At 48.7% G+C, this 22,921-nt stretch overlaps 1 protein-coding gene and 1 long non-coding RNA gene across 3 annotated transcripts in view; one reads left to right on the top strand and one right to left on the bottom strand.

Moving 5' to 3' along the window:
* Positions 1–22,921, top strand: part of ZBTB7C (zinc finger and BTB domain containing 7C) — a 126,059-nt gene that overhangs the window by 83,129 nt on the left and 20,009 nt on the right. The window lies entirely within an intron of this gene.
* LOC113961387 lies at positions 15,411–22,710 on the bottom strand. 2 transcript variants are annotated; one of them, XR_003532297.1, is made up of 3 exons: positions 22,645–22,710; positions 20,218–20,337; positions 15,411–17,037 (listed from the first exon to the last, which is right to left on the bottom strand). It is a non-coding gene; the product is annotated as an uncharacterized LOC113961387 (long non-coding RNA). The 2 variants fall into 2 exon arrangements; XR_003532296.1 differs by lacking the exon at positions 22,645–22,710 and adding an exon at positions 21,931–22,170.

Raw genomic sequence — 22,921 nt, 5'->3', positions numbered from 1 at the left:
GAGAAGAGAAGAGAAGAGAAGAGAAGAGAAGAGAAGAGAAGAGAAGAAAAAGAAAACATCAGAACATCAAAGACAAAAAACAATTAAGTGCATATTTTTTTCTGCAAGGTATTTAGCTGAAAAAAAAAGAGTTTTTATTATCAGTGTTGAGCAATTACAAAATGGGAAATTTCCCTTTCTGCACTACTGTCAAGTCATTGCCCTGGCCACTCACCGGGGGTGTGTGAAAGGAGATGAGCCACATGAGTCATCCCTCTCTCCTGTCCCCAGTGTCCCTTCCAGACCTTTTCCCCAGCCTTGCAGGGATGCAGACTTCTGGTACAGCTGCCTTCCCTGCACAGAAATAATTGCTCAGGGAATGAAACTGGAGGCAGCCCTGGATGCATTTGGTGGCTTCTTATTTTCCTAAAAGGCTGCCCAGGGATTGCTTATAGTCTATGCTGAGAGAGTGAATGCTGGCTTAGATGGGGCTCTGGAATGATTTGGGTTGGAAGGGACCTTAAAGCTCCTCTCGTTCCACCCCCTGCCATGGGACATCTTCCACTAGACCAGGTTGTTGTAAGTCCAGCCTGGCCTTGGACACTTCCAGGGATAGGACATCATCAGTTCTGAATCTCTCTGCCTTCTGTCTTTAGGGAGGTGTTGTTTCATGTTGAATTTATGGATGAGGCAACCTTCTCCATGGACAGGAGGCAGGTCTCAGCCTCATCAAGGTGCTGGGTGGTTTTGGGAGCTGCCAGGGAACACAAGAACCTCTGAGGATTGCAAGGTTGTGATTTACATCCAGGCTCAGGCTTTGTTGACTTCTGGCAACCTCTGCCCTCTTAGTCTTATCTGAAGAGAAATTAAGGAGATTACCTTCTCTGAGTCTTAATTTACCTGGATGTAAACTTAGTCAGTAGTTGCCTTCCATGAGTCTTGGTCTGGCTTTGAGAGGAGTTGGAGGGTGGTAAAATGAATGCCAGGTGTTGTATGGACAGAGGATGACAGATTTTATGCAGATTTTGTGGCTGCAACAGAGGAGTCAGGTTGCAATATTCCAGCCTTTCCACTGTGCACATGCACTTTCCAAACAGTTTTGTTGCAATTAATTACAGTGCAATTAAAGCAGAGCGACAGTGCTAACTAAGGGCAAAATCTTGTGAAACAAATGGTGTTTGGGCTGATTTTGTAATTGCTCCAAGTTCCCCAGATACAAATTACCGTGTCAGGGCTCCTGATTTATGGCAGAGCAATACAAGCACAGATAACTCAGGGCAAGACCTCCCTGCGTGGGTTGCAGGTGCAGAGGTCCGTGTCCCGTCGGTTCTCCGTGGGGGTGACCCTTGAAGTGTGGGTGCTCCTTGAACTGTCCCATGGCCAGGTGTCCCTCTCTGCCTCATCCCCAAGCCTTCCCAAGAGGTTTCCTCACCAGGGAACTCTCAGGGCAGTTCTGGATGCAGCTCCATTCCGGGCAGAGGGATATAGCCACCAACAGGGAGATGGGATCTCGTTCATCCGTGGTGGTCCAACCTGTGGGATGATGTGGCTGGTGATGCTGGAGAAGGAGAATGGAGCTGGGGACGGGTCTGGAGCACCAGGAGTGGCTGAGAGAGCTGGAGAGGCTCAGCCTGGAAAAAAGGAGGCTCAGGGGGGACCTTCTCACTCTCTGCAACTCCCTGACAGGAGAGGGGAGGCAGGGGGGAGTCAGGCTCTGCTCCCAGGGAACAAGGGACAGGATGAGAGGAAATGGCCTTGAGTTGCACAAAGAGAGACTTAGATTGGATATTAGGGAAAATTTCTTCACTGAAAGAGTTGCCCAGCCCTGGCACAGGCTGCCCAGGGCACTGATGGAGTCCCCACCCCCGGAGGGATTTAAAAGCTGTGTGGATGTGGCACTTGGGGACATGGGTTAGTGGTGGCCTCGGCAGTGCTGGGGAATGGTTGGACTTGATGGTCTTAGAGGACATTTCCAACCCTAATGGTTCTGTGATTCTATGCAAGTTTAGCCCTTGGGTCCCAATCTTTGCAGGAAGTCCCCATGAGGGTGAACAGGCAAAGCTTGGCATTGCTAAATCAGACAGACTCTGACAGACAGACTCTGCTGCATAGTCCTTCTCAGTCTGTCTGGTGGGGCCATAGTAAACCACACCAGGTCACTCAGCTGGGGAGTGTGACCTGCAAAAGGAATACAAAGAGGTTGTGCCCATTATCTGCTTCTCTGAGGGGTACCAGGCATTTTTATTTAACGCATTTGTTTCCTCTGCTCCTGTTTCCTGCTGTACTGGGAATATTGCGCTTTGTTTTCATGCAGGATGTCCCTTTCCAGATTAGAGAACTAGAATGGCTGTTTTCTCACCTTTAATTAAAAGGAGTGACGTTTTAGCGAAGAAATCCTGCCTTGTGAGTGTTTGGAGGTTATCTGAGTTAGTGCATTTCAGGAAATGCAAACGAAATCCCCCAGATTATTCAGATATCACTGTCTGGAGTTCAAAAATAAGTGAGGGGTGCTTCTGAAAACATCACGAGATCAAGCGAAAAATGGGATGAGTTTAAAGCATCAATTCTTATAATTAAACCCTCCTGTGTTTATTTTTTACTGGGGTTTGGGCCATCAGTTGTTTTCTGATGCTGCCATGAGCCTACTGGGACACACCAAGGGCTCCCCACAGATCATAAAATAGAGGCATAGAACCACAGAATGGTGTGGGTTGGAAGGGACATTAAAGATCACCTGCTTCCAACCTCCCCTACTGTGGGCAGGGACACCTTCCACTATCCCAGGTTGCTCCAAGCCCTGTCCAACCTGGCCTTGGACACTTCCAGGGATGGGGAAGCCACAGTTTCTCTGGGAAACCTGTGCCAGGGTCTTACTACCCTCACTACCCTCACAACAATTCCTTCCCGATATCCCATCTATCCCTGCCCTCTGGCAATGGGAAGCCATTCCCCTTGTCCTGTCCCTCCACCGCTTGTCCAAAATCCCTCTCCAGCTCTCCTGGAGCCCCTTTAGGCACTGGAAGAGGCTCTCAGGTCTCCCTGGAGCCTTCTCTTCTCCAGGTGAACACCCCCAGCTCTCTCAGCCTGTCTTCGTAGGAGAATATTCATCCATGGAGTGATAATCTGTTCACCAGGCACCAAAAAATCCCACAGTGCTCACGAACACCCTTTGCTGTGGGTGTCAGGTGGCTTCCCTGTGTACCTGTGGAAAGGCTCACACCCCCATCCCGACTGCGGCTCGGGGCTGAGCATCTTCCCCCAGCAGCTTTTGGTGTGGGGTGCCAGTGCTCCCCACAGTGCATCCCACCATCAGCCAGGCTCCTGCTCTGAATACTAAATCCCGAGGCAGAGAGAAGGAGCCCGAACGCTGATTAATTTGAGCCTGCGCTGCTCTTATCCTGGTTTCAAAGTAATTGTCTCTCTTGTCCACAATTTTCCCTCCTTACATTTCACTGCATATTTATTAGGTTTTTGTGAGGCTATCTGCAGCCACATTAAACCAATTTACTTCTTGAAATGTCTGACCTTTGATCTGCCAGCCACTGCCTTTCGGAGCCAGAAAAAGAGCCTTTAATAACGTGTCACATGAAAGGCTGGCTGCAGAACCTGTCACTTGCACACCCCAACTCCAGTTAATAAACTACCGGATGAATCAATTATTGCCTCATCATTGTTACCTGTATTTTCGTGCTAAACAAGAAGAGCATTTTCCCCCGCTTTCCCCAGTCGCTTTGTCACCTCCCACCACAGAAAACTCATAAGGCAAATACACGTAAACAGCTATAAGTAATATTTCTCAAACAGCATTTTCAGTCTTTGTAGCCAGTTGTGATCCTAGCAGATATGGCTGGGGTTTTTTTGCAGAGGCATTAGACTGTGTGCATCTAATTTTAGGAACCCCTGCAGCATCCCTGCGTGCTCATCTGTGTGCTGTGTCTCCTGAGCCCCTGCAGCTGCCCTCTGCAGCAGGGGGGTTTAGTGGGTGGCAGAGTGCTTTTCTGGGGACATTTAATCTGTTTTCCAGGCAACAGCAATGAGGCAGGGGTGTGTCTGGGCTTGTCCATCACTGAAAGGTTGGAAACAGCCACCCCAAGGACCACACTCCTCACCATCACCCCCCAGCACCCTGTGCCCCTGGTGTCCCTCTGCATCAGGGCTGGATGCTTCTGTATCCCTGATGGGGCACAGGCATCCTGCTCCTGGGATGATGTCCTACCTCCTAACCCGTGGAAAGGACAGACTGGGGAGAGGATCCCTTACAGTGGGCTGATGCTGACACAGCCAGCTGTCCGTGTCCTGAGTCAGGGCAGCTCACATCACAGTCATGGCTGCATCCAGCCACACCATGTACCTTTTATTTTACGTTCATATCATGTGTTTGAAGAGAGAAATACTCTCTCTCTTACTGCTGTGGAGCCATAGAGCTCTTGGGGGTTTGCTGAGAAAAACAAGAGGCAGAGGCAGAGGCAGAGGTGGCCAAGCTGCTGTTGAAATAAGGATGTGGGGATGGAGCTGGTGGGATGCAGTGTAGTTGCCCTGGGGTCTCTGCAGCCTCTGGGCACAAGGCCTAGGTTGCCAAGGCCAGCTCCAGGATGGATCTGTACCCTTGGGACAGCACTCTGCTCCTGCCCAGGTCCTTGCTGCCCTGGACCCCAAGAAGCCATCTGTGGCATCTCACACTGGGTCTAAGACCTGGTTGTTTTCAGGCTGCTGGGTCTCTGCACCTGGTTTGGACTGCTTTTGGGGGATGATGGAGAACATTGCTCAAGTCCTCATGGAAGCCAGAGCATCCATGAGGCCCCAGGGGTACAAGATGGCAGGAGGCTCAGGAAGCAGGGGAGAGGTATCCCTAGCAATCCCATCCTCTCCCCTGGTAGGGACACATCCATCCCTGTTCTGCTGAAATCAGCAGCGAAGCTGGGTTTCTTGGGGCTGAAATGGTCCAGGGAAGTTTAAGCACAGCAATTACAGTTTCTGTCACCTGCAAGGTTTTTCGATGCATCACTCTGAAGCAACGTCTTGCCCAGGAGCTCCATTTCACTCCCAGTGACATCTCCCCAGGCCAGGAGCAGGCAGCTGTCCGGAAGGTGCAGATCCATCCTGGAGGTGGCCTTGGCAACACACTTCAACATTTATGTATTATTTATTTTCCCTGACTCTTTTAATCTCTTGTGTAGTTGCTTTTAACAGCAACAGCCTTTCACAAAGGGCTGGAGAAGGGCTGAAAAATGCAGGAGGCAACGCAGGTCTCCTCTCTCTCCTTTAATCTTTCCGGGATGACTCCTCGCTTGCCATATGGGGAAAGGACGTGCTCCTGACGTCCCCAGTCTGCAAAACACAGCAGAGCTGAGCACAAGCAAAGTCTCGAGTTTCAGGGGCAGGAAAAAACCATCTGCATATACTCTCTGGCACATCTGTGCTGATTTGGCTCTGCGAGGGCTTGGTTTCAAGCCTGTAGGATTCATCTTCAGAAAGGCTGGGGTTAGTTGATGAAATGGGAAACGCTAAAAGCTGGGTGAAGAAGAGGTGGAGAGAAACAGGGAAGCATGGAAATACCCCGGGCTGATAATTCTTTCTTGTCCACCTTGCATGTAAGGCTGTTACCGTAGGAGATGGTCTGCTGGGCTTTGCCTACCGTGGATGGGGAAGTGAGCATCACTGTGCAATCACAGAATCATTTAGGCTGGAAAAACACCCCCAGGCCATCGAGTCCAACAGTTCCCCCAGCACTGCCAAGGTCACCACTAACCCATGTCCCCAAGTGCCACATTCACACAGTTTTTAAATCCCTCCAGGGGTGGGGACTCCACCACTGCCCTGGGCAGCTGTGCCAGGGCTGGACAACCCTTTCAGTGAAGAAATTTTCCCTAATACCCAATCTAAGTCTCTCCTTCTGCAACTCAAGGCCATTTCCTCCCATCCTGTCCCTTGTTCCCTGGGAGCAGAGCCTGACCCCCACCAGCTCCCCCCTCCTGTCAGGGAGTTGCAGAGCCAGAAGGTCCCCCCTGAGCCTCCTTTTTTCCAGGCTGAGCCCCCCCAGCTCCCTCAGCCACTCCTGCACACACTCCAGACCTTTCACAAGTTTCAAAGCAAATTCCAAATTTGAGATGAAATTCAAATAGTCCTGAAGACCTTCCTAAAACTGCAAGTAGTGTACCAAACCAGATCCTATTGTCTGTATTGTCGACTGCATTTCAGATAGAGGCACTTAATCTACTTTTAATCCACTTTCCGGTTTTAATACTGACTCACAGCTCGTTACCTGCTTTCCAAAACACATAAAAAGTAATGGTCAGGGGCACATTTTATCCAGAACTGTTTCCAAGTTGAGCTTCAGAGAGGAAGTTAGCCTTGAATAAGACAGAGGTGGGGAGAGGGACCTGTGTTAGTCCTGGCCATAGAAAGCCACGTTACCCTATTGACATGTAAGTCCTGTCCTGGGAGCCCCTGCAGAGACTAACACCTTGTCCTTGGGTTTCTCAGAAATCAGCCCTTTGCTTTCACACATTCCAGCAAAGAGGGCTCTGGCACTGTGGGCTGATTATCCTTAAAATTATGCTCTCACTTCTACCTTTATGTTTTGCATTTGACACCCTGTGGCACCCAGGCAGGGACATCCCAGCTGAGATGCTACACATTATTTTCCAGCCCTAAATCCAGCGATGCTCAGCTTCTGGCCCCCCACCATACCCCATCCGGGTTGGCAGGGGGGAAATTCAAGCCTTTTTTGACCTTCAGTTTTCCTCCCTGGGAGACGAAATTATAACTCCCTGCCATACCTTGAAGGGATGCTGCTGGGATTAATTAGTTAATAGACCAAATCTCGCCCGCCTGCCTCTGTGAAGGCAATTGTCTTGTGGCTGAGCCTAGCATTCACCTTTCCAGTGACCACAGGGGACTTTGGCTGGGGTTTTGACACAGCCTGGGCGGGAGCATCCTGTGGGTCCGTCCCTTTGGGTGGCGAAGGACTGAGGCTGTTGCGGAGATGCCGCACATGCCTCCCCTGCAGCCCTGCACCGCATAATTCCAGGCTCGTGGTGCTCCCTCTGCAAAGGTAGATTTGGTTTCTATTAATAAGGGGATAATAGCACGGGAAACCTGGCTGCAGGATGGCCTGTACCCAATTACTGCGGTCGCTGGGCTACAGCAGCCGCTTCCCTGCAATTATCCCACCGCGCGCCAGCACAGCACAGCCCTCTGTGCTTTATTCTTAGTAACAGAGCCCCGGGCAAGGTCAGGGGAGGGGTCTCCCTGCAGCCAAAAGTCCCTGGCTTGGGGATGCAGGAGCTGAGATGGGGGTGGCAGAGCCGCCTCAGTGTCACCCACCAGCGATGGGGTTGGTGGGGACAGCACAGGAGCGATGTCCCCCCTGCCCTGGCAGATGCAGCCGTGGGGCTGGCAGCAAACCAGTGCCCTGTTTTGTCCTTGTCCCAGGCCAAGTGGTGCAAGGGGAGTCCTGGTGACCCCCACGGGGAACACTGGCCACTGTGGAGTCCATAGCAATCAGCCTCGTTTTTGGGGAAGGCGCGAAATTCCCAATCCGGTCAAAAAGTTTAGTGGTGGCCTTGGCAGTGCTGGGTTAGCAGTTAGACTTGATCTTGGAGGGCTTTCCCACCCTAAACACTTCTGTGATTCTATGATTTAAGACTGGATGTGATGCTTGGTCTCGCTCCAAGTGTAAAATGTGCTGTATGGAAGCTCTGGTGGTTTGCACCCAGTGGGAATTGGCCTGTCCACCTTAGCAAGCCCACGTGGGAATCACTGAGGTGGGGATGGGCTGGGGATTGAGATATGGGGAATGCACAGTGAGTTTCTTTTCCAGCACATTCCCTATGCATCTGTAGGAAGCCACTTTCCTTCTTTGCCCCCCATGTGGGTATCCATAAACACGGATAATAGCCTGACAAGAGGAATGCATCAAGAAGAAATACATTCCAGCCAGGGAGATGCTCAAAGATGAGCTACCCAACTCACTCTAGAAACACAGAAGACCCTTCCTGAATTTGTGTCGGTTGCAGGAAAGCGATGGATGGAAAATATATGTCAAGGATAAAAAGTGATGCTTAAAGGGCAGGAGTAAAACCTTTCCATGAGAAAAGTCCGGCTTGAGTCTGTGCGGCTTCATATTAAGTTTTCAGTTTCCTAGAGGCAGCAGACAATGCTTCACTCAATTCTCTCCCCACTGTCATTAAAACTCGAGTGTGTTGTCTGGATATAGTATTTTGCCCTACCTTAAGAGCTCTAATCTTTTTAGGACCATTTCTCGCCGCTATCTGCAGACACTCGAAAGCCTTCTCAACCGCGGAGTGAAATACAATCCCTGTCTTGGGGAGCTTTCCCTCCCCTTTGTCTTCTGCACAGACAGAGGGAAAATTACCACTTAACAAATCTGCCAGGTCTGAAATTTTCTCCCCCCCTCCATCGCCCCTTTTGCAGCCATCATTTGTTCGGGGGCTGCTTTCTCCCAGTGCCATCTGCCTGTTGCGGGGAGGTGGCGAGGAGCCTTTTATTGTTCGCTGAACAATTCCCTGCAATTTGCTGCTTGCTATTTCTTTCGGGCTCCTTTAATCCTTTTCTCACTTGCTGCTGCTTATTTTTAGCTTGCACGCCGATCGTGTTTGTTCCCCAAAACTGTTTATATTTTGAAAAGCCTCACTTTGTTGCTGGTGGTGCTTTTTCTGAGTGTCCCTTGTCGCCTGCAAAACCCTCCCTGCCCTTTCCCCAGTGCCCTGCCAAGCTGGGTGGAGAATGCAACAGGGTGTCATTCCCAATTTCTCTGACTATCCCTGCTTTTCCCTTGGGAGCTCTCCTCTGTTCCTCCCTGGAATCTCACTCTTCCTTTATGCCCAGATGTTTCTTTTTCAGTGAAAATCCCAGCTGAGCTGCGGGACTGCCAAGTGATGCTACCAGCCCAAACCCTGCCATCACAGCTCCTTTTGGATGATTTACACTGTCCTGGTGCAAACCAACATCCTCTGGCTTTGCCAGAGGCCAGAACAGTGCCTGCCAGTGGTGGGCTGAGCCAGTTGGCTGCTGGGCTGCAACCATGAGGTGTGGGCACAAGGTTCAGCATGTGGCAACCACCTGGCATATGGGATTCGCAGAATGGTTTGGGTTGGAAGAATCTTAAAGATCATCTCATTCCAACCTCCCCTGCCATGGGCAGGGACACCTTCCACTGGCCCAGGTTGCTCCAAGCCCCGTCCAACCTGGCCTTGGACACTTCCAGGGATCCAGGGGCAGCCACTGCTTCTCTGGGCAACCTGTGCCAGGGCCTCACCACCCTCTCATTGTGAAAAACTTCTTCCTTATATCCAAACTAAACCTCTCCTCTTTTAGTTTAAGACCTTTGCCCCTTGTCCTGTTGCAACAGCCATTCTGAAAGATTTGTCCCCATTAAAGCCCATGTGGTGGCCCTGACCTGGAGCCCCTCTGAGCTCTAGGCTTCCTCTAGCCTTGGGATAAAGCTGAGCCTTAGGTGACAGCTAGTTCAGGCTGATGGTCTAGATAAAGGGGTGAGCTGGGATTTGGAAAAGCTAACACCAAATTTTGGCTCTGCCAAGGGCTTCATGCATTGCCTTTGCAAATCACCAGATTTCTCTGTTCCTTATCTGTACAAAACAGGTAATCTCTTTTTTTTTTCCTCACACTGTTTATTTGGAGCACAAGCATTTAAGAATGGACTGCTTCTTCTTTGTTCTCACTTATACAGTGCCTGCAAGGGAATGATCATCCCACTTGTAGCTATAAGACACTGGTGCATTACAAATGGTCACTACAATTAATAGTAATAGTAATAACAATAGTCATTGTAGTAATAGTAATAATAACAACAACAACAACAATAATAATAAAAACTTGCCCAGTAGAAGTTTAGTCAGATCTGAAGATGCTCTGAGCTAACATCAGTAAACAATAATATTGGATATTTTTATTTCCTTGCTTCTGCATGCACTGGTAGGACTGAGCTTCCCTCCTGTTACTCAGTTCTACAGCTGGAGAATTAAAATCCATCCCTTCTCCTGTCCACAATCAGGATTCAGAAATTCAATCAGGACTTCCTTATCCATGCAAACAACTCCTGATCTTCCCCAGCTGGCTGCCCTGAAAGGAAGTAGCCACGTCCAGCGTGAGCCTCCTGTTCCTGAGCTGTCCAAACTGTCTCTGCTGTGCCAGCCAGGGATATATATTTCATTTATCCCTGGTGGGATATCCTGTCTCCTCCCTCATTAATACTGCAGCAAACATGCCTCCCTGGGATCCCCACCTGTCCCTTGGGAGGGCTTTGAGCCTCCCTTTTTTAGGCAGGTATATGATAACTCTGTAAGCTCTATCCTTCCTGCAAGTGTCAGCTCTGCCTTTTTCCTGGGATTGTCCAGAAAGTAGTATTATGATAATCATCATCTCTTCTTTTTCTTTTTCTCTCCCCCCTCTCCCCCCTCTCCCCCTCCCCCATGAACAGGTGAATTTTTCCTGGAAAAGCTACTTGAATTTCCTGACCTCAGAAATTTTTAGGAATAGATCTGGAAACACTTTCATTTTGGTGCTTTCTTTTTTTTGTTTGTTTGTTTTTCCTCTAAGATGCATTGCTGGCCGGGGGTGCAACCCCAGAGCTGCATCTTTAATTGCTGTTTTCATGAGCATCACAACAACTGCACTGTGGTTTAGGGAAAAAAAAAAAAGTGGCATCTCTGTTAATAACCAACACATCTTGCTGCTGCTATCTCAAACCAACAAAACTGCATTACTTCTGCTCCTAATAACAAGCTGATTTTCTCTGTTGTCTTTCAACATCTGATGGGTTCTTGCTCCCATTTCCCTTTAGTAAGTGCTATTTTGTTTCCATTATTACTCAATAGTAAAATCTTTTCCCGGCGACTGTACCAGAAGTAGATTTACAGCTTTGAAAATAAGCTTGGGCGTGATGAGATCTCGTTTTATTATTTATAAAGTGCCTCGCATGACTTCGTCGTTATCGAAACGCAATTATGCATTTAAATACTCCCGTCGTCTCTGTTTGTTGGTTTGTTTGTTGTCGGTTTGGTTTTAGGGTTTTTGGTTTTTTTGTGTTTTTTTTTGTTTGGTCGGTTGGGTTTTTTTGAGAGGGAAATGATGAAAACTCCAAAATTAACGATGAAGACTCCAAAATTCATGATGAAAGCTCCAAAATTAACGATGAAAACTCCAAAATTCATGATGAAAACTCCAAAATTCATGATGAAAACTCCAAAATTCACGCTTAATATAGCTTGAAGTGCGATGGCCATTGACTTTGCGCTGGCTTCTTCCAGGCGAAGGGCAGAAAATGTTCACCTGGGTCTGCCCAGGGTGATGTTCGTGTTGAGACACATCTTCGGTTTGGTTTGGGGCTTTTTTTGTTTGTTTTTTTTTTTTTTAATGCACATGGAAAATGTCGACGTTTCCTGGTTTGAGATACGGTATTTACTGATTCTTAGGCGGCGCTGGATGTTAATTGTCGTCGGAGGTTCTGGGTGTGGGCGAATCATTGTATAATGCCCACACCCTTTCGGGTGGCTTAGGGTGCGGCGTTGTCTTTGCCTCACCGTGCAGTTCTAAGATGTATTATTACCCAAAAGCAACACGCCCTTCCGTGCTTCGTTGTTTTTATTAGGGATCGCTCCGAGCCGGCGCTCCCGAGCACCTGGCAGAGCCCGCCGCTGGATGTGGAGCTCGTAACCCGGGCTTGCCTGGGCTTCCCGCCGGGATTCCCTGCGGAGGAGCTCTCACCGCCGATGCTTTGTGGTGGGAGTGGGCCAACTGGGGCAGCTGGATGGGCACACTGGTGTCTGGCACAACTGGAGCAGGGGCTTAGGCTGATTTTAGCTAGGCTGAGCTCCGAGGCGGCGCTGGCCTGGATGGAGCTTTCTGTGATGAGCAGCAGTAGGAGATGCAGAGGTGGGAAAGATGAGTATTTCTGCTGGGATCAGACAGGGCAGGAGAGAATTACCCCATCAGTGAGGACTTGTAGCCTGAGCCCTATTTTAGGGACTTGGGCTGGAGTTGCCCCATGAAAGGGCTTTTGAATTTGTGAGTTGCTCTTCTTCGGTTTTCCAACCTCCTGGCAACTACCCAACTGCTTCTCCCGCCTGGTGCAGGTTATATTGGACAATATAACCAATTCTTTCTCCAAATGGAGCCTTTTCTTGCGAACGGTGTAGGAAAGAGATGTCCCATTGAAGACCCCACTTCATATATCCCATATGTCACTTGGTGTCTGCACATCTTCTCAACCCTGGCATGGCCACCGTGGGTGATTCTTCCACCATCTCCACCTGACCAGCCCTCAGGAGCATCCGTGGTGTCAGTGATGACCCCACCATCAATGGTGACCCCTTTGCTCACTTCTAGGACTCTGCCACCTTCTCCAACCACCCAGTTTTCCTTCAGTGAAGGGTTTTTAATTCAGTGAATTACTTTTTCTTGCCTGAAGTAGTGGGCTGTGTTTAAATGAAACACATTCAAGGCAAACTCACAGAGAAGTCTCACCTTTCTCCGTGCCACATGATTGAATAGGGGGGCAAAGATGCAACCCCCTTATTAGAGTAATATAATTTTCCATCTCAAATAGGAACCAGGGATGTTTTAATGATTGGGCTCATTAGATGGACTTTCCACTTAAAGTGTCTGTCTGGCAATTAAGTCTGGGAAAAGCATGACTGATGACCACACCTTCTGTGACTTAATGGGGAGTCTGAAGGCTGATCTTATTATCACACTGATACAGTCTGTGATAAAAAAGAATTTAAGATACTCTCCAGAGATTTATTTGCCCATTAGGAAACTGCCAGGAGAAGGTTAAGGGAACTCATAAGGTCAAAGCTGAACAGAGAAAAGTACTAAACACTTGGGATCCAGGTGGGCAGAAACAGGAGGACATGATTTCCACTCTTGGCTCCGCTACTGACCTGTTACAAGGCCTTCACCGAGGCACTTCCTTCTTGTGTTTTTTTCTGATGTGGCTGATCATCACCCTGTTGGGCAACGTGGTAGCCCTGCAGATGCTTCGTGTGACAGCACCATGGCTTTGCCTCAGTGGCTCAATGCCCTGCTGGAGGAGCACATGGAAAAAATTGCGTGGGGCGGAAGGAAGCACACGCAGTCAGCAGGAAAGTGACGGTGATAAGGGCAGCGAGATGGAAAAGTCTACGGCAGAGTTTCTGCTCTCCTCCAAGAGGATCCTCATGGGTCCTCGGTGATTCCCTCACCTACTCTTGCCCGCTTTAAAACATGACCTGCTGTAATATTTTACTTAAGCCTGGTGTTTAATGGACTGGAACTTATTGTAGAGTTCACTGTGCCGGCTTCAAACCTCCTGTTGGGTACCATTTTACTGACATTAGCTTGCCATAGCTTGTCAGTGATTTTAACTCTGCTGATGGGTTGAACGCCCCAGGATAGAGGAGCCGGCTCTTTTGGCTTTGTGCTTCACTTTAGCTTCCTTAAGTACAGTGGGGAGAGATAATTCAGCTAAACATGTTTTAGTACAGAGTTTTTTGGTGACAAAAGAACTACTGTGTGTCTGGGTCAGTTTTGCCAGATTAATGGAAGAACTGTGAAAAAGGGAAGCGTTTCATTTCAGCATCTGCAGAGTGGAAGTCCTGACTTTCAGAGGCAGCGTGATTTGTTTAACTCAACATTTGCTGTGTTTTTGATTAAACAGACACCCAGAATTTGGGAAAACATTTTGTTTCAGGCTGAACGAGTAATTTTTTTAATGCTTTTCAGTTCCAGAAAGGAGAAGTCTTGCTCATTCCCACCCTTCTTCTCCTGAAAAGCCTCCTCTGTCCTCCTCGTATGCTTTGCAAGGGGGTCGTGCAGACTCGAGCCCTGTCTGGTCCATTAGGAAAACAAAGAGTCCCAGACTTCTCTCATCGTCCCTCCACTTTATCTTCCCTTTGTGCCAAATAGTATTGGAAGGCAAAAAAAACCCAAAAAAAACCAAAAACCCCAAAAAAACCCCTCAAAAATCCACTGTATACTACTTAGATTTGTGTGGAAACTAAATAATTGAATATGAAGGCATTTGCTTTATGTCTTTAAGGAATCCTTTTGAAGTTGACTCTTCTGACCTCCGAGGCCCCGCATAATTTTGTCTTCTCCGTTTTCCTCCTCTTTGTTGTTCCTTGCACTCCTGTAATCTTCTCTCCTGCCTGCTTCCTTCACCTCCTCCCACCCTGCCCCGTGAGCCCACTCGTCTGCGCCCCGTGTTTGAAGCACTCGGTGGCTGGTGCAGCCGGCATCCTCCTCTTCCCCCCACCAAGCCTCCCTCCCGCTCCCCTCTGCGAGGAGCCTCTCCTGCCCGCCCTGTTTTCTCCAGATGGTGTTTTACCTGGGCTCTCTCGACCCCCCCCGATTTGCTTTTTTTCATCTCACTCCCATTGGGAAGTGTTAAATTAGGGGACCTGCCTTAATGTTCTGGCCGGCCAAGTGCAATACGTCCACCCACGGCTTTCAGCAGGGGATGGGCTCTCTTCCCTCTCTCCGGACACAAGCAGGTCTCCACCCTCCCGTGCTAATAGTCTTTTGTAACTGTGTGAGCTTCCTGAGCTGAATCCACATTGTGTCCAGCCCTGCTGACTTCTCTGTTGGCCCCAGGGTCTCCCCATGGGTGGTTATTGGAATTGCATGTTCCCACAGTCTCCAGCACGCCGTGGGGTCCCATCACCAGGCTCCAGTGAATCTCTAAACTCAGTTTGGAGTAAGTCAATCAAAGGGGTTTCAGCCAGTGAAAAAAAGATCATTTAACTAGTATATAAAAATTGCTACAGAACCTAAATTTTAGCAATGCAGGGAATGGTTTTCTTTGTTTTGTCAGGAGTTGTAGCTTTGCTGGGGTGTAGAGGAGGACTCAGCTGACTTATCACAGAATGGTTTGGAAGAGACCTTTAAATCTCATCCAGTCCAACCCTCTGCCATGGGCAGGGACAGGTTCCACTAGCCCAGGTTGCTTATAGTCCTATCCAACCTGCCCCTGAACACTTCCAGGGATGGGACAGCCACAGCTTTTCTGGGCAACCTGTGCCAGGGCCTCACCACCCTCAGTGTAAAGAATTTCTTCCTCCTTTCTGGCTTCAGTGGGACAAGCAGTCCTCTTTCTAAAGAGCAAATATAGTTCTGAATAAAGGATGTGTACACATGCACACACATATTTAATGGAGATATTTAGGCATGGGAGTGCTGGCATTGGAGAGGAAGCAAAACCCTTACCCTGCATTTATCTGGGCAAGGTTCTCCTGCTTATTCACCTGGAGGGAGGAATACGGATTTGCTCCTGGCGGAGGTAAATATTCAGAGTGATTTGACAAGGACTCGGATTCCTCCCGCAGCAAATGTGTGAGCTGGGAAAGGGCAGCAGTGGTTGGTTTCATGAAGAACTGCTCTCCTTGCTCTCCAGGGTACAGAGTTCATTTTTCCACTGACGCATCCCTGACAAACACCCAATGGGGGCTGGCATGGGCAGCCAAGTGATTGTGTTGTCACAGCAAAGACCAGTGGAAGGACAGCAAGATTTATATCGTGGCTGCTCGGAGGGCTGGAGAAAAATGGCCCAAAGCCAGGAGTCATGCAGGCATGGCTGATACTGTCTTCAGTCTTTTGCCAAGTGTGGGCTGGTTGGTGGCTTATGTGAAATGGGCTGCACAGTCCTGGTCCAAGTCTTGGTGGGCATGATTCCACATCACAGAAACCAGCCACGCAGTTGACACTTTCACTGACAGTCCTAGCACAAAGATGGAGTTGCAGAATTGGCCCTGAAGTTGGAAAAAAATTAAAAATTGAAAGAATTTTTGCAGGAGGAGAAGTGCAGCTTCCTACCAGGGGAGCAGATGACCCCAGAAACCCCAGCACACACAGACACAACTGTAGTGATGGGTTTAATTTACCCAAGAGCAACGAGGGTAGGGGTTTAGGTTGCTCTCTGGAGACATGGCCTCTACCTCAGGTAGAGGTCCCCTGCATACCTGTGGTTGTATTATTTCATCTCCTCTGTGCCTTGGCTCCATATCTGCACAACTAGAGCATGGATTCAGGGAATGGTTTTGGTGGCAGGGACCTTTGAAAACTCCTGATTCAAGTTCCCACTCTTGGACAGGCTGATGCCTTTGTGTGGTTGAGTTTTGAGTATCTCCAAGGACACAGATCCCAGCATCTCTCTGGCTTCATGATTCAAGGCTTGACCAGCCTCTTACTGAAAATGTTCTTCTTACATCTGATCTAAACTTGCTTTGCTGTAACTTCTGTCCATGGTTTCTTGTGCACTGAGAAGAGTCTAACTCCCTTCTTCTCTATAATTAATCATTAGGTAGTTAGATGAAAAAGTGACATTCCCCCTTCATACCCTCATCTCTGGGCTGAACAAACCTCTCTTCTCACTTCATGTGCTCCAGCTCCCTCATCCCCTCTGTGTGCCTCCACAGTGACAATGTCTGTCTGGAGACCCCAAATTAGACACAGTGCTCCATCTGTGGTCTCACAAGTGATGAACAGAGCAGAGAGATCACTCCCCTTGACCTCTGGGCAGCACTTTTGTTAATTCTACTGAGTGTATGTTTGGGCGTCTTCACTGCAAGGCCATGCCACTGATTCTTGGCTACCTTCCTGGCCACCAGGACCACCAAGCCTTTGCCTACAGGGTGGCTCTCTAGGCAAACGTAGGTGGTTCTTGCTTCCTCCTGAGGTGGGATGGGTGGGGAGTGCCAGGATATTGGCAGAGGAGCAGATTGCCCCTGAAAATGCAGGGCCTGGAGGATCAGGTGGGGCAAGAGCTTGGCCAAGTCATATTCCCATCTGCATCAAGAACCAATGAAGGCTCAACCTTCTTCTTTGAAAGAGTGAAGCCTGTTAACCAGCGAGAGGTGAGGTGGCTGTAGGAGCTGGGAAGTGCTGTAGAGGCTGAGGGACACACTGAAACACTTCTTTTTTGTCTCAGGCTTGTTCAGAGAGGTGCAGCTTGTGTAGCCACCATGGTTGCTGATTCAGTACCTGCCCTGTGAGTATAACAGGAAGATTTCTGTCTCCACTGCTGCCCATCCATCAAGCCTGGGAGCAAAAGGGAGAATAAAAGGAATAACAAGAAAATAATGAAACATTGCAGCCAGAAAGCTATCCTCTGTGTTTCACAAATCTATAAATTATACCCTTCCCTTCCTCTTTAATCACCAGGCATATAAAATATGCTTGCAGCAGAATCATATCCCTCCATTAAAGTTTCAGAAGAGAAATACAAGTCCCATCTGCCTGTTTAGCAAAGCAGGGCAGTGCATGACCGTTTCTTTTTTTTTTTTTCCCTCTCAAAATCTGCTTTATGGCAGGAGTTTTCTCTTTTAGGACTGGCTGTTTATTTTGTTTTCTCATTTCAGTGTGTGTTTTCACAAGCAGCTTCCTCTTTGTTCTCTCATAGGTCTTTATCCAATGTCTTCACACTCAAATGCACCTAAAGAGCAGAGGTGCAACCTGCCCTTGATGAAGGTCAAAGGATAAAGAAGGTCACTTAGGACTTGAGCAGCCTGCTGTGGGTGGGTTTCTACTCTGCAGACAGGACAGACACTGTCTGAAGAGCAGCAGTTTGCAATAAAGAGAAATTACTAAATTGGATTTTGGAGGCACACATGTGCTTCGCTGCCAACTATCCCTGCTTACTCCCAAGGATATTCGTATTTATTTGTGTTGTTCTGGAGTCAGGATGGGCATAAGATCTTAGGGATGGGTTGTCTGCAGGGTGGAGGAGTGAGCATGGCATTGTCCCTTTTCGTACATCAACATGTCCCCGTGATCCACCAGTGGAAAGGGCAGGGAGAGGAGGCTGCTTTGGGGTGCACAGTCCCTCCATGTGCAGGTTGGGATGGCAGGGGGTTTGTGTACATCCAGGGGGATCTGTAGGTGTCTGGTTGTGCACATGAACAAGGGCAAGCTTACAGTTTTGGAAAGGTGTGATTGATGAGGGGGCACCACAGCTCCACTTCTAATTCAACCCACTGAGTCTTCATAGGATCACAGAATGGTTTGGGCTGGAAGGGGGCTTTAAATTGAGTCCAATCCCCCACCACAGGCAGGGACACCTTCCACTATCCCAGATTGCTCCAAGCCCCAAGCCCCTTCTAACCTGACCTTGGACACTTTCAGGGATGAGGCAGCCACAGCTTCTCTGGGAAACCTGTGCCAGGGCCTCACAACCTTCAGCATAAGCAATTTCTTCATTCTATCTAAGTGGAATCCCCTGGGGTTGCTTCCCTGGGAAGCAACTCTTGTCCTGTCACTCCATGCCCTTGTCCAAAGTCCCTCTCCAACTCTCTTGGAGCCCCTTTAGGCACTGGAAGGGGCTCTCAGGTCTCCCTGGAGCCTTCTCTTCTCCAGGTGAACCCCCCCCCAGCTCTCCCAGCCTGGCTCCAGAGCAGAGGGGCTCCAGCCCTCTGATTATTTTTGTGGTATTCTCAATACCTGTTCTATGGCTTATCATGGGTTACATGAGACACTTGCAAACTGACTTGAATGATTATTTATAGCACTGTGCCCTTAGAAATCTCTCCTATCCAGCAGAAGGACATGTCCCTCTTTTTTACCATAAAGCCTCATTTTTATTCAGTGGCATTCAGAGCAGAGCGAATCCAGAGGACTGGGGCGATGCGTCTGATTTTTCCGTGCCTGGAGATTTACACCCGCACTCCTGCTGCCATTAAAGATGCCCTGCTCCGAGTATAAATCAGACCACGCTCTATTAGATGCTTTATATGTTTCCAAGAAGTCATGTGCCATGGTAGGAAGGATCTACTGCAGATTTTGCGCTGGTTTTTGGGGGCTGGGTGCTTCTGGTGGAATAAATCCGCGGGGGGATTTATATTCCCTTTCCCTGATGGGTTCACCATAGAAGAGCCTTTTCTTTTTTTGTTGTTTTTTTTTTTCTTACCACCTTGGGCAAGAAGCTGTTTGGTTTGATATAGGTTCAAATTTTATTTTTAAGCAAAATATGAGAAACACAGGAGGGGAAACCACACTCTATTCCTTAAAATAAGTGGAAGAAAAGACAGGGCTAGAAAAATATTCTCTGCTGCACGCAGTTGATGAGCATGTACTTTGGCATAGGCAGCATCAAGGAGCTCTGGATGTCATTGGAAGGTACTTTTTTGTCTAAAGGTGTTTTTTATAAGAGTCTGATTGACCTCTTGGGCTTATCTTGGGCCCATCTCTGTGTCTACAACAGCTCTCGTTGAGCTCTGATTCTGCAATACCATTTGGAAGGGAGAGTGGAAACCAAACCCAGCTCAAACCAAACCTCAGCCTTTCTGTACTTACAGGGAACTTACAAAAAAGATGGAAGACAACTTTTTACGCAGGCAGATAGTGATAGGATGAGGGGGAATGGCTTAAAACTGACAGAGGGCAGGGTTAGATTGGACATTGGGAAGAAATTCTAGGCTGGGAGGGTGGTGAGGGCCTGGCACAAGTTGCCCAGAGAAGCTGTGGCTGCCCCATCCCTGGAAGTGTCCAAGGTCAGGTTGAATGGGGCTTGGAGCAACCTGGGATAGTGGAAGGTGTCCCTGCCCATGGCAGGGGAGTGGAACAAGATGAGCTTTATGGTCCCTCCAACCCAAACCATTCTAGGATTCTCATGACCTACCTGAGCAAACTTTTCTCTAAGGCCATAACTCAGGGAAAGAGGAAAGGTTTGGGTAATTTGGCCATCCATCTCCCCTCCTGTCACTCCTAGTCAGGTGATGCAGGTGTCTCCCCTGGCTTTTTTTTTATTATTATTATTATTTTAATTCTTCGTGCTTTGCATCCCCTGATTCCGTGCTCAACCTTCAGCAGCCATGGAGGAAGACTCCAAATCCCTGTTTTCACCATCCACAAGAGCCGGAGCCATTCAGCAACCACCTGGGCAGGGGGAGCAGCCCTGCTCGTGGCCACATCTGCGCTCCGCTTGCACACACATGCCCACGGCACCATTACCTTATAATTAAATCTCTTTTTCCCCGACTGGAAGGATTCTGCTATAAACAAGGGTTTTCTCTAACCATAATTGCACTCGGTGGAGGGCAAAGCTCTGCAATAACTCGGGGCTTTGTTCTGTGTGCAGGGAGCGAGTCCCTCTGCCTCTCCTCAGGTATGCCAACAATGCGAGCGGAACTCCCCGCGACCCGACATGAATCTCGGGGCAGGGTTTGCAAATAGAGGCAGTGGTCAGAGCGGGGCTTAAGTGCATTTATAAATATTATGAAGTACCGGCTTGGAAGAGGAAAGTCCCCGGCCTGCTGCGGTGGTGGTGTTTCATCCAGCGCTGGCGTGCGGCTTTGAAGCGCGTTGTTGGCAAGCTGCTGGGGTCCTGCCCATGCCTAGGAAGGGCTGAATGAAGAAAAAAAATAATATATATATATATATATGCGTATAAACCCCTATGAAATGCAAGAGATTGCATTTACACTCCTTTTTGCCATGTGTCTCCACGGACAAACGGGGAAGAGAAATTAATACGCTTCAAAGGGGCATTTTGTTCGTGTATTGCACGCATGAAACAGCATAATGTGGATTAGAAGGGCCCAGAGGTGGGAGGCGAGGTGGGTGGATGGAGAGGTAGATGTTTCCAAGTGTCTGCTTTTGTTGTAGCTCCTTAATTGGTGAATTTTCCTCTCCTTGAGAGAGAAATCGCTGTAACGCATTTAAACCAAAGGCTGGCGTGTTTGTGCTGTGGAAGGAAATGCAAAATGCAGGCAGGGAAATGGTGGGGAGAGTGGGGTGAAATGCTGGTGCTTTCCCACCCAAGACAAAAAGTAGGTCCTGGGATACTGTGAGTGATTCTGCATGTCTGCTGGTGCTCTTCGGGTTGTTGCCCAAACACAAACACACCCAGAGCATCCTCCAGTCCTTCACTCAGGAGGTGGATCAAGCCTGTTCCCTGGGAAGAGTATGGGGAGGCAGCCATGTGTTCTCTATGCACGTGCAATGCCCTTTCCCACTCCTCAAATCCTTGGGGTTGCTGTTGTGTTAGATGTTTCCATTTCTTTTTTTTTTTGGTGTAAGAACAAAAACACCCATAGGTGTGGATATAATTGAGCAGTTTGAGCTGGAGGGACCTTAAAGATGATCTGATTCCAAGCCCCCTGTCATAAGCAGGGACACCTTCCACTAGACCAAGTTACTCCAAGGCCCATCCACCCTGGCCTTGGACACTTCCAGGGATGGGGCAGCCACAGCTTCTCTGGGCAACCTGTGCCAGGGCCTCACCACCCTCACAGGGGAGAATTCCTTCCAAATATTCAAATTTACCCTGTCCTCTGTCAATGTGAAACCATTCCCCCCTGTCCTGTCACTCCAGACTCTTGTCCCAAGTCCCTCTCCAACTCTCCTGGAGATCCTTTAGGCACTGGAAAGGGCTCTAAGGTCTCCCTGGAACCTTCTCTTCTCCAGGCTGAACAACCCTCTCTCTCTCAGCCTGGCTCCGTTTGCCACACTGCACTGCCAGGTTGATCTGTAACATCCTGTAGGTTTGTCAGGAAGTTGTAGCACTTTAACTAGGCTGGTCTAGTTACACTTGTAACACTTTCCCATAAGAAGATGCAATCAGAGCTGTACGGATGCTGCCTTTTATGCATCCAGCTCTGCCAGTGGAAGATGATGCCTCTCTCCTGGAGGCTGCTGCCTCTGTGACTGTGCTGCTGGAACCATGCTACAGGAGCACCAGCCGAGTTCCCTTCACCCAGCTGCCCACTGCAGTTGGAAGAAATCTGATTGCTGCTTTTTCCCCAGCAGAAATTGGGATTTTCATAACAACCTCGAAGGCTGGCTGAGCTGCGTGGAGCAGTTGCCTCTGGTCTGGTAGTGGATGAGAAGCTGGGGTTCCTTTCTTATGACTCTAGCACATATTGGATCGGGAAAGAGCATCTGCCCTCAGACTTGAAGTGCTGTTTAGGGGCATACATGTGAAAGGGAGTCAGCCACCTTGATATAAGATGCTTCTGCAGTGGTGTAGCTGTTTCTGTTCCAGCTCTCGGGCCCACAAAGGTCTTCCTGTAAGTCACAAACCAACTGTGCTTCCCCATCCCATCCCTGGAAATGTTCAAGGCTGGGTTGGATGGGGCTTGGAGCAACCTGATTTAGTGGAAGGTGTCCCTGCCCTTGGTAGGGGTGAAACTGGATGAGCTTTTAGGTCTCTTCCAACCCAGAGCATTCTGGGATTCTGTGATTGTCATGGTGGTTCCAGCACAGAAGCTCAGTGGAATTCAGAACACTCTGCAATTCTGTCCTGCAGACCAGTGCAACATCCTCATCCTCTTTGCCCTGGTGCAAATCCAGAATAGCATCAGTTAAATCCCTGAAGTCAATCCAGAATTACACCAGGATAAATAAAAATACGTTTTGCCCAGCAAAGCCCAAAAAAAGCGTAAAATCCATCTGTTCAGTTCCAGCAAGGCCAAGTTCAGGCTGTAGCCAGTGCCCTGTAATTCAGAGACTCCTTTGGACATCCCCTTTGAGTTCAGGCATGTGAGCAGTTTCCCTCTTCCCTTAAAAATATTTCCTTGTAAAGCCTTTGTGAACTTGTGCATGCGTCGATGTTATGGTTATCACACATGTAATTTCATCTGACATTGTAATGACAGCATGGGGAGTTCAAAATGTAACAGTAAATATAGTTGTTAGGGGAAAAAAAAATACCAGCATCCTAGCCCATCATCCTGAATGCCTCTTCACGTCATGGGAGGGATGCAGACAGACTCCAAACACCATCAGCATTTCTGGGTTCCAGTTGGAAGCTGCCTGGAGTTCAGGATAGGCCAACACAAACAGGAGAGACTGTCTCTCTCTGCATGGCAGGGCTGCATTTTCTCCTCCTTTTTCCTATTTCTTTTTGGTTGTTGTTTTTTTTTTGAAGGGTCATCCCTCTAAATAGGGGACAGGCTGGGGGTTCTCCCTGCTTGCTTGGGCTGTTTCT

The sequence above is a fragment of the Neopelma chrysocephalum genome, unplaced genomic scaffold (assembly GCF_003984885.1).
Source record: "Neopelma chrysocephalum unplaced genomic scaffold, ASM398488v2 Primary Assembly neopelma1_97116, whole genome shotgun sequence".
In the NCBI taxonomy this organism is placed as follows: domain Eukaryota; kingdom Metazoa; phylum Chordata; class Aves; order Passeriformes; family Pipridae; genus Neopelma; species Neopelma chrysocephalum.
The sequence above is the reverse complement of the archived record's forward strand: the minus strand, read 5'-3'. Positions and strand labels throughout refer to the sequence as shown.